The sequence below is a fragment of the Arvicanthis niloticus genome, chromosome 18, assembly GCF_011762505.2.
Source record: "Arvicanthis niloticus isolate mArvNil1 chromosome 18, mArvNil1.pat.X, whole genome shotgun sequence".
Taxonomy (NCBI): domain Eukaryota; kingdom Metazoa; phylum Chordata; class Mammalia; order Rodentia; family Muridae; genus Arvicanthis; species Arvicanthis niloticus.
Window position 1 is genome coordinate 27,889,484 of NC_047675.1, and position 9,261 is coordinate 27,898,744.

General features: G+C 37.7%; 1 non-coding gene across 1 annotated transcript; it reads right to left on the minus strand.

Moving 5' to 3' along the window:
• Positions 1-764: 764 nt before the first annotated feature.
• Positions 765-907, minus strand: LOC117723567 (small nucleolar RNA SNORA48). The gene has a single exon (XR_004608676.1). It is a non-coding gene; the product is annotated as a small nucleolar RNA SNORA48 (small nucleolar RNA).
• Between the last annotated feature and the right edge of the window lie 8,354 nt (positions 908-9,261).

Below are 9,261 nucleotides of genomic sequence, written 5' to 3' on the forward strand. Positions count from 1 at the left end.
CCTCTTAGGGCTGCTTTCTGTTAAGTTTCTTTAATTCACTTTCTTAGATGATACTCCTTCTTCTAAGGGTCAGGAATGTATTACCTCTCCACTCTATCTGTCCTACACCCTCACCACTAGAGTCACATCCACTGTGCTGCCAGGCCAAAGCACAGGGCCTACTATTTTGAGTGTTGCCCCAAGTGAGAGATGGTGCAATCTCTCCACAGTGTCACATCCAGTGAGAGGTGGGACCAGTTATTCACAGCCCCTGGATTTTCACTTGATACCTGGCTGCTTTCCCAACCAGGGATATCCACATTCTCTAGGGGTAATATAACCCAAGGATATTAGCACTGATCCCTGCTTTTGCATAGCCACAGACTTAGATTTGGTCTTCAGCAGCAGCTCCAGCTCCCTGAGATCCCACCACGATCTCAGGTGGCTAGACTCCCCCTTCACAACTGGCAAGGCATCTCAACCCTTGAGTCTCCCAGTCCACCTTTCTTCAATATGCTCAAGCTGCTCCACTTCTCTTTCTTTCCCATCTGACCACCACATACTCACATATTGTGATATTCCTGCTGCAGTCTGGCCAAGCAGGTGGTGGGCTTCGGGGTAACATCTTCCATCCTTGCTGAATGTCATGAAGGCAAGTAGGTGTCTATGGCCAGGTTGTGCTGTGCGCTGGAGGGCAGACCTATGGTTGGCATAACAGTCTGCAGATCTCTGTCTTCCTCCTCCAAATTTGGGTTGTTTAAATTTGATTTGATATGATTTGATTTATGTGTATCCTAGGCAGAAGACTGCTTTGGCTACCAAGCCAGGTATCAAACTAGGATGAACAAAGGATACCATCTGTTCTGCCCCCGACTGACATAAGAATACCACCACAAATAAGGTGTCACTTAGCCAATTGCCAAGGAGAAATGTATCAATATTAATTATCTGTGAATCATCTAGCCAAATTTAGATATTAGTAATAATGCATTTTGGCTTCTTCACATTTAATTTTGTTTGCATCTTTCATGTTTATTTTCTTATACATACAGAAATTTCTCTTATTCTGCTTATAATTTCCTTTCCTGAAATAAGCTACCTTTTTGTAATAACATGAATGTCTGCTTTTAAAATTTTTGTAGTATAACTTTTGTTCAAAAGTATATATGTACATATATATATATATAAAATCATTGTCTTCAAATAAATCTTTTAATTGAATTTTCTGTTTTCATCCAATAATTTTAAATACTGAATTTGTAAATGCCCAAAATAATCTAATATTAGTTTCACTTTTGTGTTTGAATTTTAAATTACACTGTTGACACTTATAAATATTTGAACTTTGAAATCATTTCATAATAATTAAATGTATTACCAAATTTTTGTAACGGTCTAGTGGAAGCTTGAATAAAACATTGACATACTGTTTGTCAGATGTATTTTCTATGAAGATCATTCATTACTCAAAGACATCTAAAATGGGATGATTACACCAGAACTACATGGTTCCATTAGAAGTAGCCCCAAGGTCACAGGTGACCACATTAAAAAACAAAACAACAAACAAATAAACAAAACAACAACTACAAACAAACAAACAAAACAGAGATCTGGGATTGCATAAAGGGCACTTTATATATAGGATGCAGGAGACAGACTGTCAGTAAGATTATCACAATCTCCAGAATGTTAGCCAGAGACAAGATAGAGATGAATTTTATCCCAGTAGAAAGTATTAAATTGATTTTGAGCTCATGTCAAGGAGATAGACACATTATTTTCACCAGCATTCTATTTTAAAGATCAAGTACCAACTAGTCATCTTAAGGCTTTCTTTGCCAGAGGTTGTAAAAGCTGGTACAGAGACCCATAAGCAGTTTGTAAAGAGAATCTAAGTTTGAAGTCTCTATAGGATCTCTTCCTCAGGGAACCCTGGAGAGGAAAGAGTCAGAGGGGATGGAGGACAGCAGGAGAACATGGCCCACAGAATCAACAAAGCAGGGCTCCAGTGGGTTCACAGAGTCTGAAACCTTAAGCACAGGGCCTGTATATTTCTGCACAAGGTGCTCTGAATATATGTTGTGGATTTTAGCTTGAGGTTTTTGAGAAACTCCTAAGTGTGGTAGCTGGTGTATCTCTGACACTTTTGTCTGTTTTCAAGACTCTTTTTTCATTCTACTGGGTTTCTTTGTTCAGCCTCAATGTGACGGCTTTTGCCTTATTTGTTGTATCTTATATTTTGTCTTGTTTGGCTGTCATTTCTTGCAGGCCTGCCTTTTTCTGAGGAATAAATGGAAGTAAAGTTGCTATGCACTAGAGGGGAAGTTGCAGGAGCAAGGATGAGTGTGGGAGGGGAAATTGTGGTTGTGATGTATGGTTGAGGAAAGAATATTTTTTTCAACTCATAAAAAGAGAAAAAGAAGACCCGTAAAAAGAACTTTAGAGCCATGATGTGTTATATAAATATAATTTTTCCTTTTATATTATGTACATAATAAAACAATGAAGTACAAGTGTTAATAATTAACATTTCTCTATCTTCCAAGGGGCCTACAGAATGCTTATTTACTAGCATGAGAACTGAAATACTCCATTGTGATTCGTTGGTTCAGACATATTTCAAAAATATTTTTGTCATTCACCATACAGGATTTGATTATTTCTTATATCTAAGACATATAAACTTTCTTAATTTAATTGAAAAGAATGTTCATTTTGATTTGCCTTATTTTTGTAGTTCAGAAAGCTTTTTTGTATATTTCATTTATGTTGATTCAAAATAAGAGTTGCTTTATGTTTAGAATGGAGTTTTCTCTAAATTTAACTTTTCTGTGGATATAGGTAAAAAAAAAATGAAGTTAGTTACTTCTGTGACATGACCTTCCTTTGCTTTGTTCTTTAAAAAAAAAAAAAAAAAAAAAGGTTTGTTTTTAGGTTTTGTTTTGTTTTGTTTTTTATTTTTTATTTTTTGGTTTTTATTTAGTTTGGTTGCTTTTTGTTTTTGTTTTTGTTGATGTTGTTGCTTGCTGTTGTTTTGCTGTTTTGGTTTGTTTTTGTGTTTGATTTTGCTTTTAAGGAAACTTATGTAAAGAACTTGTTTAGAGATTTGTCTTTCTTTTTCCTAGGCACCTGTAATATCTAGAGTAACTTCTGCCTGGTATTATCTTCAATCTTAATTGAGGTTTCCAGTGTTCTCAAACACTAAGTTTCTTGTAATACAGAAACACAGTGGTTGAAAGAGAAGCTGTGGTTGCAGACTCATTTCTCAGCCACATACTTTTTCTTCTATAACCATTCTACATTCATGTTTTTGTGTCTCTGTGGACTTTTTGTCTTTTATTTTACACCCCAGATTTTATTCTCCTCTCCCTGTCCACCCTCTGACTATTCCACATCCCATATCACCCCCCATGTCCCCTGTCTACAAAAGGATGTCCCCACCCTCTAACCACACCCAACCAGACATCTAAACTCCAAGGGGCCTCCAGTCTCTTTAAGGTTAGATGCATCTTCCCTGGCTAAACCCAGACCCAGCAGTCCTCTACTGTATATGTGCTGGGGTCTTCATATCAGCTGGTGTATGCTGCCTGGTTGGTGTTCCAGTGTTCGAGTGATCTCAGGGGTTCAGGTTAATTGAGACTGCTGGTTTTCCTACAGAATCACCCTCATCCCTCAGCTTCTTCCAGTTTTTCACTAATTCAACAATAAGAGTCAGCAGTGTCTGTCCATTTGTTGGGTGCAAATATCTGCATCTGGCTCTTTCAGATTAATGTTGGGTCTTTCAGAGTATGGTCCCTTTTGTGAACATTCCTTAGCCTTATTAATAGTGTCAGACTTTGAAACCTCTCCTTGAGCTGGATCCCAACTTGGGCCTGTCTCTGGACCTTCTTTTCCTCAGGCTTCTCTCCAATTCCATCCCTGCAATTCTTTCAGACAGGAACAAATATGGGTCAGAGTTTTGACTGTGGGATGGCAACCTCTTCCCTTACTTGATGCCCTGTCTTTCTGCTGGAGGTGGGCTCTATAAGTTCATTCTCTCTATTGTAGGGCATTTCATCAAAGGACTTCTTTGAAACCTGAGAGTCTTTCACCTCCCAGGTCTCTTGTGCATTCTATAGGGTCCCCACAACATCTCACCTTCAAAGGTTGCTGGTTTCAATTCTTTCTGCTGGCCCTCAGGGCTTCTGTCCTTTCCCTCACCCCATACCAGATCAGGTTCTCCTGTCTACTCCCACTCCACTCCACCCTGTTTACTTTCCCTCCAGGGTCCCACCCTCCCCAATTGTGATTGCTTTCTTCTCCCTCCCAAGAGAGACTGAGGAGTACTGACTTAGGCTCTTCAAGTTGTTGACCTTTTTTAGTTCTGTGGACTGTATCTTGGGTATTCTGTAGTTTTCTTTCTTTCTTTTTTCCTTTCTTTCTTTCTTTCTTTCTTTCTTTCTTTCTTTCTTTTTCCCTTTTTGTCTTTTTTTTTGGCTAATATCCACTTATTCGTGAGTACATACCATGCATGTCCTTTTGGTTCTGTGTTACCTCACTCAGGATGGTATTTTCTAGTTCCAGTCGTTTGCCTGCAAAACTCAGGATGTCCTCATTCTTAATAGCTGAGTAGTAGTCCATTGTGTAAATCAACCACATTTTCTATATCTATTTTTCTATCATGGGACACCTCACTTGTTTTCAGCTTCTGGCTATCACAAATGAGGCCACTCTGAACATAGTGAAACACGTTCCCCTGTGGCATGGTGGGACTTCTTTTGAGTACATTCCCAAGAGTATTATTACTGAGTCTTCATATTCATGTCTCCCAAGAAAGAAATCATAAAAGATATCAGAAAATAGAGAGTTCTGCCATGTATATGGATTGGCAGAGTTTATATAGTAAAAATGGCCATCCTACCAAAGGCAATCTACACATTCAATGCAATCTCCATCAAAATCCCAACATAATTCTTCAAAGACGTGGAAAAGGCAATTCTAAAATTCATTTGTAATGGCAAAAAAAATCCAGAATAGCAAAAACAATTTTTTCTCTGTAGTCCACTCTTTTTTTTTTGTTGGATATTTTATTTACATTTCAGATGTCATCCACTTTCCCCATTTCCCTGCCCTAGAAACCCCCTATCCTGTCCCTCCTCTTTCTTTTTGCTTTTATACCATTTTAGTTACATGCAACTATTAAAGTCAGTTCTATGTTGATGAGTTAGCAATACAATAGATGCAAATAGTCAGGGAACAGCAAAGGAATAAACACAAATACTCAAAGAAGCAAGGCAATAAACAAAGTTCTGTGAACACTCCTGTGATCACTGTTTCTAAGGGCTTATCAAGATCACCAAAATATCTGAACCTACTTCCCTGTCCTATCCCAAAGTCATTTTCATGTCTGCAGCCTACTTTCTTGTTCTAGCCTAAGATTTAGATTCTTGCCTGAAGTTGTTTTTTTGTTCTAGCCTAATATCAGAATCCTTCCTGAAAGCCCTCCCCCCCTTTTTTTTGTCCTTGGCCAATGTTATATTCCTGCCAAGCAGCCCATTTACTTGTCCTTGGCCCATGTCAGATTCTTGACAAGCAGCCCCAAAAGCTCTCTGCCTCTCTCCCTTAATTTCATAAACAAGACTGAGCCTGTCTTATGTCATTCTGCCAAGAATGTCTTCCTTACCAGTTATGGAATGTGCATTATCAAAAGCAATGCACTTCTATGTTAGGTTCAACCTCTAAAAAGTCTACTTCTAAAAAGTCTTTAATTTCTTTATTCTTACCTGACCATGTTATCACTGAGAAGAGCATTGTTCAGTTTCCACTTTTATGTGGGATTTCCTTTGATTTTTATCATTATTGAAAACCAGCCTTAGTCATAGTGATCTGATAGGATGCATGAGATTACTTTCATCTTCTTGTATCTGTTGAGGCCTGTTTTGTGACCAATTATATGATCGATTTTGGAGAAGGTACCGTGAGATGCTGAGGAGAAGGTATATTGTTTTGTTTTTGGATGAAATGTTCTATAGATATCTGCTAAATCCATTTGGCTCATAACTTCTCTTAGTTTCACTGTGTCTCTGTTTAGTTTTTGTTTCCATGATCTGTCCATTGATGTGAGTGGGCTGTTCAAGTCTCCCACTATTATTGTGTGAGGTGCAATATGTACTTTAAGCTTTAGTAAAGTTTCTATTATGAATACGAGTGTCCTTGCATTTGAGTATAAATATTCAGAATTGAGAGTTAATTTTGGTGGATTTTCCTTTGATGAGTATGTGGTGTCCTTATGATTCTTGATAACTTTTGGTTGAAAACTTATGATTCTTGATAACTTTTGGTTGAAAGTCAATTTTATTTGATATTAGAATGGCTACTGCTAGCCCGGCGGTGATGGCACAGGCCTTTAATCCCAGCACTTGGGAGGCAGAGGCAGGCAGATTTCTGAGTGCCAGGCTAGCCTGGTCTACAGAGTGAGTTTCAGGACAGCCAGGGCTACACAGAGAAACCCTGTCTCGAAAAACCAAACCAAAACAAAACAAAACAAACAAAAAAAAAAAAACAAAAAAAAAAGAATGGCTATCCCATCTTGTTTGTTGGAACCATTTATTTGGAAAATTGTTTTCCAGACTTTTATTCTGAGTTTATGTCTGTCTCTGTCGCTGAGATGTGTTTCCTGTATGCACCAAAATGTTGGGTCCTGTTTACATATCCAGTCTGATAGTTTATGTCTTTTTATTGGGGATTTGAGTCCATTGATGTTAAGCGATATTAAGGAAAGATGATTGTTGCTTTCTGTTATTTCTGTTATTAGAAGTGGAGTTATGTATGTGTGGCTAACTTCTTTTGGGTTTGTTGGAAGAAGATTAATTTCTTGCTTTTTCTGGGGTATAATTTCCTTCCTTGTGTTTTAGTTTTCCTTTGTAGAGCTGGATTTGTGGAAAGATATTGTGTAAATTTGGTTTTGTCATCAAATATCTTGATTTCTCCACCTATGGTAATTGAGAGTTTTGCTGGGTATAGTAGCCTGGACTGGCATTTGTGTTTTCTTAGATTCTGTATGACATCTGTCCAGGATCTTCTGTCTTTTATAGTCTCTGGTGAGAAGTCTGGTGTAATTCTGATAGGTCTAACTTTTAGGGTACTTGACTTTTTTCCCTTTCTGCTTCTAATATTCTTTCTTTGTTTTTTGAATTTGGTATTTTAAACATTATGTGATGGGAGGAATTTCTTTTCTGATCTAGTCTACTTGGAGTTTTGTAGGCTTCTTGTATATTCATAGGCATCTCTTTCTTTAGGTTAGGGAAGTTATCATCTATAATTTTGTTTAAGAAATTTACTGGCCCTTTAAATTGGGAATCTAAACTCTATCCGATATCTATTATCCTTAGGTTTGGTCTTCTCACTGTGTCCTGGATGTTTTTCATTAGGAGCTTTTTGCATTTTGAATTTTCAAGGACAGTTGTGTCAATGTTTTCTATGTCTTCTGCCCCTTATATTCTCTATTTTATCTCTTGTATTCTGTTGGTGATGTTTCCATCTATGACTACTGATCACTTTCCTACGTTTTCTATATTCAGTGTAGTCTCCCTTTGAGATTTCTTTATTGTTTCTATTTCCATTTTAAGTCCTGAATGGTTTTGTTCAATTCCTTCACCTGTTTGGTTGTGTTTTCTTGTAATTCTTTAAAGAATTTTTGTGTTTCCTCTTTAAGGGCTTCTACCTGTGTTCTCCTTTATTTTCTGAGGGAGTTATTTATGTCCTTCTTAAAGTTCTCTATCATCAACAAGAGAAGTGATTTTAAATCTGATTTTTTTTTTCTGGTGTCACAGAGTATTCAGGAGCTGCTATGGTGGGAAAACTAGGTTCTGATAATAAAACTAGGTTCTGATGATGCCATGTAACCTTAGTTTCTGTTGCTTATGTTCTTGCCTTTCACCATCTGGTTATCTCTAGTGCTACCTTCACTCACTGTCTCTGACTGGCACTTGTCTATCATGTTATCTCGGTTGTGTCAGAACTCCTTAGAGTCCAGCTATCTCTGTGATCCTATGATTCTGAGGTTCTGGGTGTAAGAGCGTCTGGGAATCAGGCTACTTCTTGGATCCTGAATTACTGGTGTGACCAAGTTTCTGAGATTCTGTGATCCTATTTTCCTAAGTTCTTGTGCATGTTAGAACTCCTGGGATTCCAACCTCCTCTGGGTTTTGGTGTATTGGGTGCAGAGCTGGCCCAGTAAGAATCAGGGCACCTGCTAAGACTGGAAGGATCCTGAGCCACTGGCCTTGAGGGAGTTCCCGGGTCTCCTCCGGTCCCAATTACTCCCTGTTGTGGGGTGAAGGTGTCATAGCCTCCTCACCTATGATTCTGGGTGTGTTAGAGCTCCTGGGAGTCCAGCCTCCTGTGGGTTTTGGGGGATGGGTGCAGAGGTCTAAAAACAATTTTTTACAAGAAAAGAAAGGCTGGGGAATTCACCATCCCTGACTTCAAGCTTTACTACAAAGAAATAGTGATAAATACTTCATGGTATTCCATTCATCAATGGAATGGAAATGACTACCTAAAAATAAAACCAAACACTAATGGACACTTTATCTTTGACAAAGACGCCAAAAATATACAATGGAAAAAAGAAAGCATCTTCAATAAATGGTGGAGGTCTTACTGCCTATCTCTATGTAGAAAAATTAAATAGACCCATATTTGTCACCTTGCACAAAGCTCAAGTCCAAGTGGATCAAGGACCTCAACATAAAACCAGATAAACAGATCTAATAGAATAGAAAATGAGAAAGAGCTTTGAATTCATTGGCATAGGTGAAAATTTTCTAAACAGATCTCCAGTGGCTCATGCTCTAAGATCAAGAATTGATAAATGGTACTTCATGAAACTGGAATGCTTTTGTAAGGCAAAGGACACAGTCAATTAGACAAATTGGCATCCTACAGATTGGGAAAAAAAATCTTCTCTAACCCCACGTCTAATAGAGGGCTAATATCCAAAATCTATAAAGGACTGAAGAAGCTAACCACCAAAAAAAAAAAAAAAAAAAAAAAAAACAAAAAAAAAAAAAAAACAAAAAAAAAAAAAAAAACAACCAATCAAGAAAAAAATGGAATATATGGAGTATAGAACTAAACCAAGAATTTACAACAGAGGAATCTCAAGTGGCTGAGAAATATCTACAGAAATGTGCAAAGCCCTTAGTGATCAGAAAAATGAAAATCCAAATGACAATGAAATACACTCATTAGAATGGCTAAGATCAAAACCTCAGGTGACAACTCATGTTGGTGAGA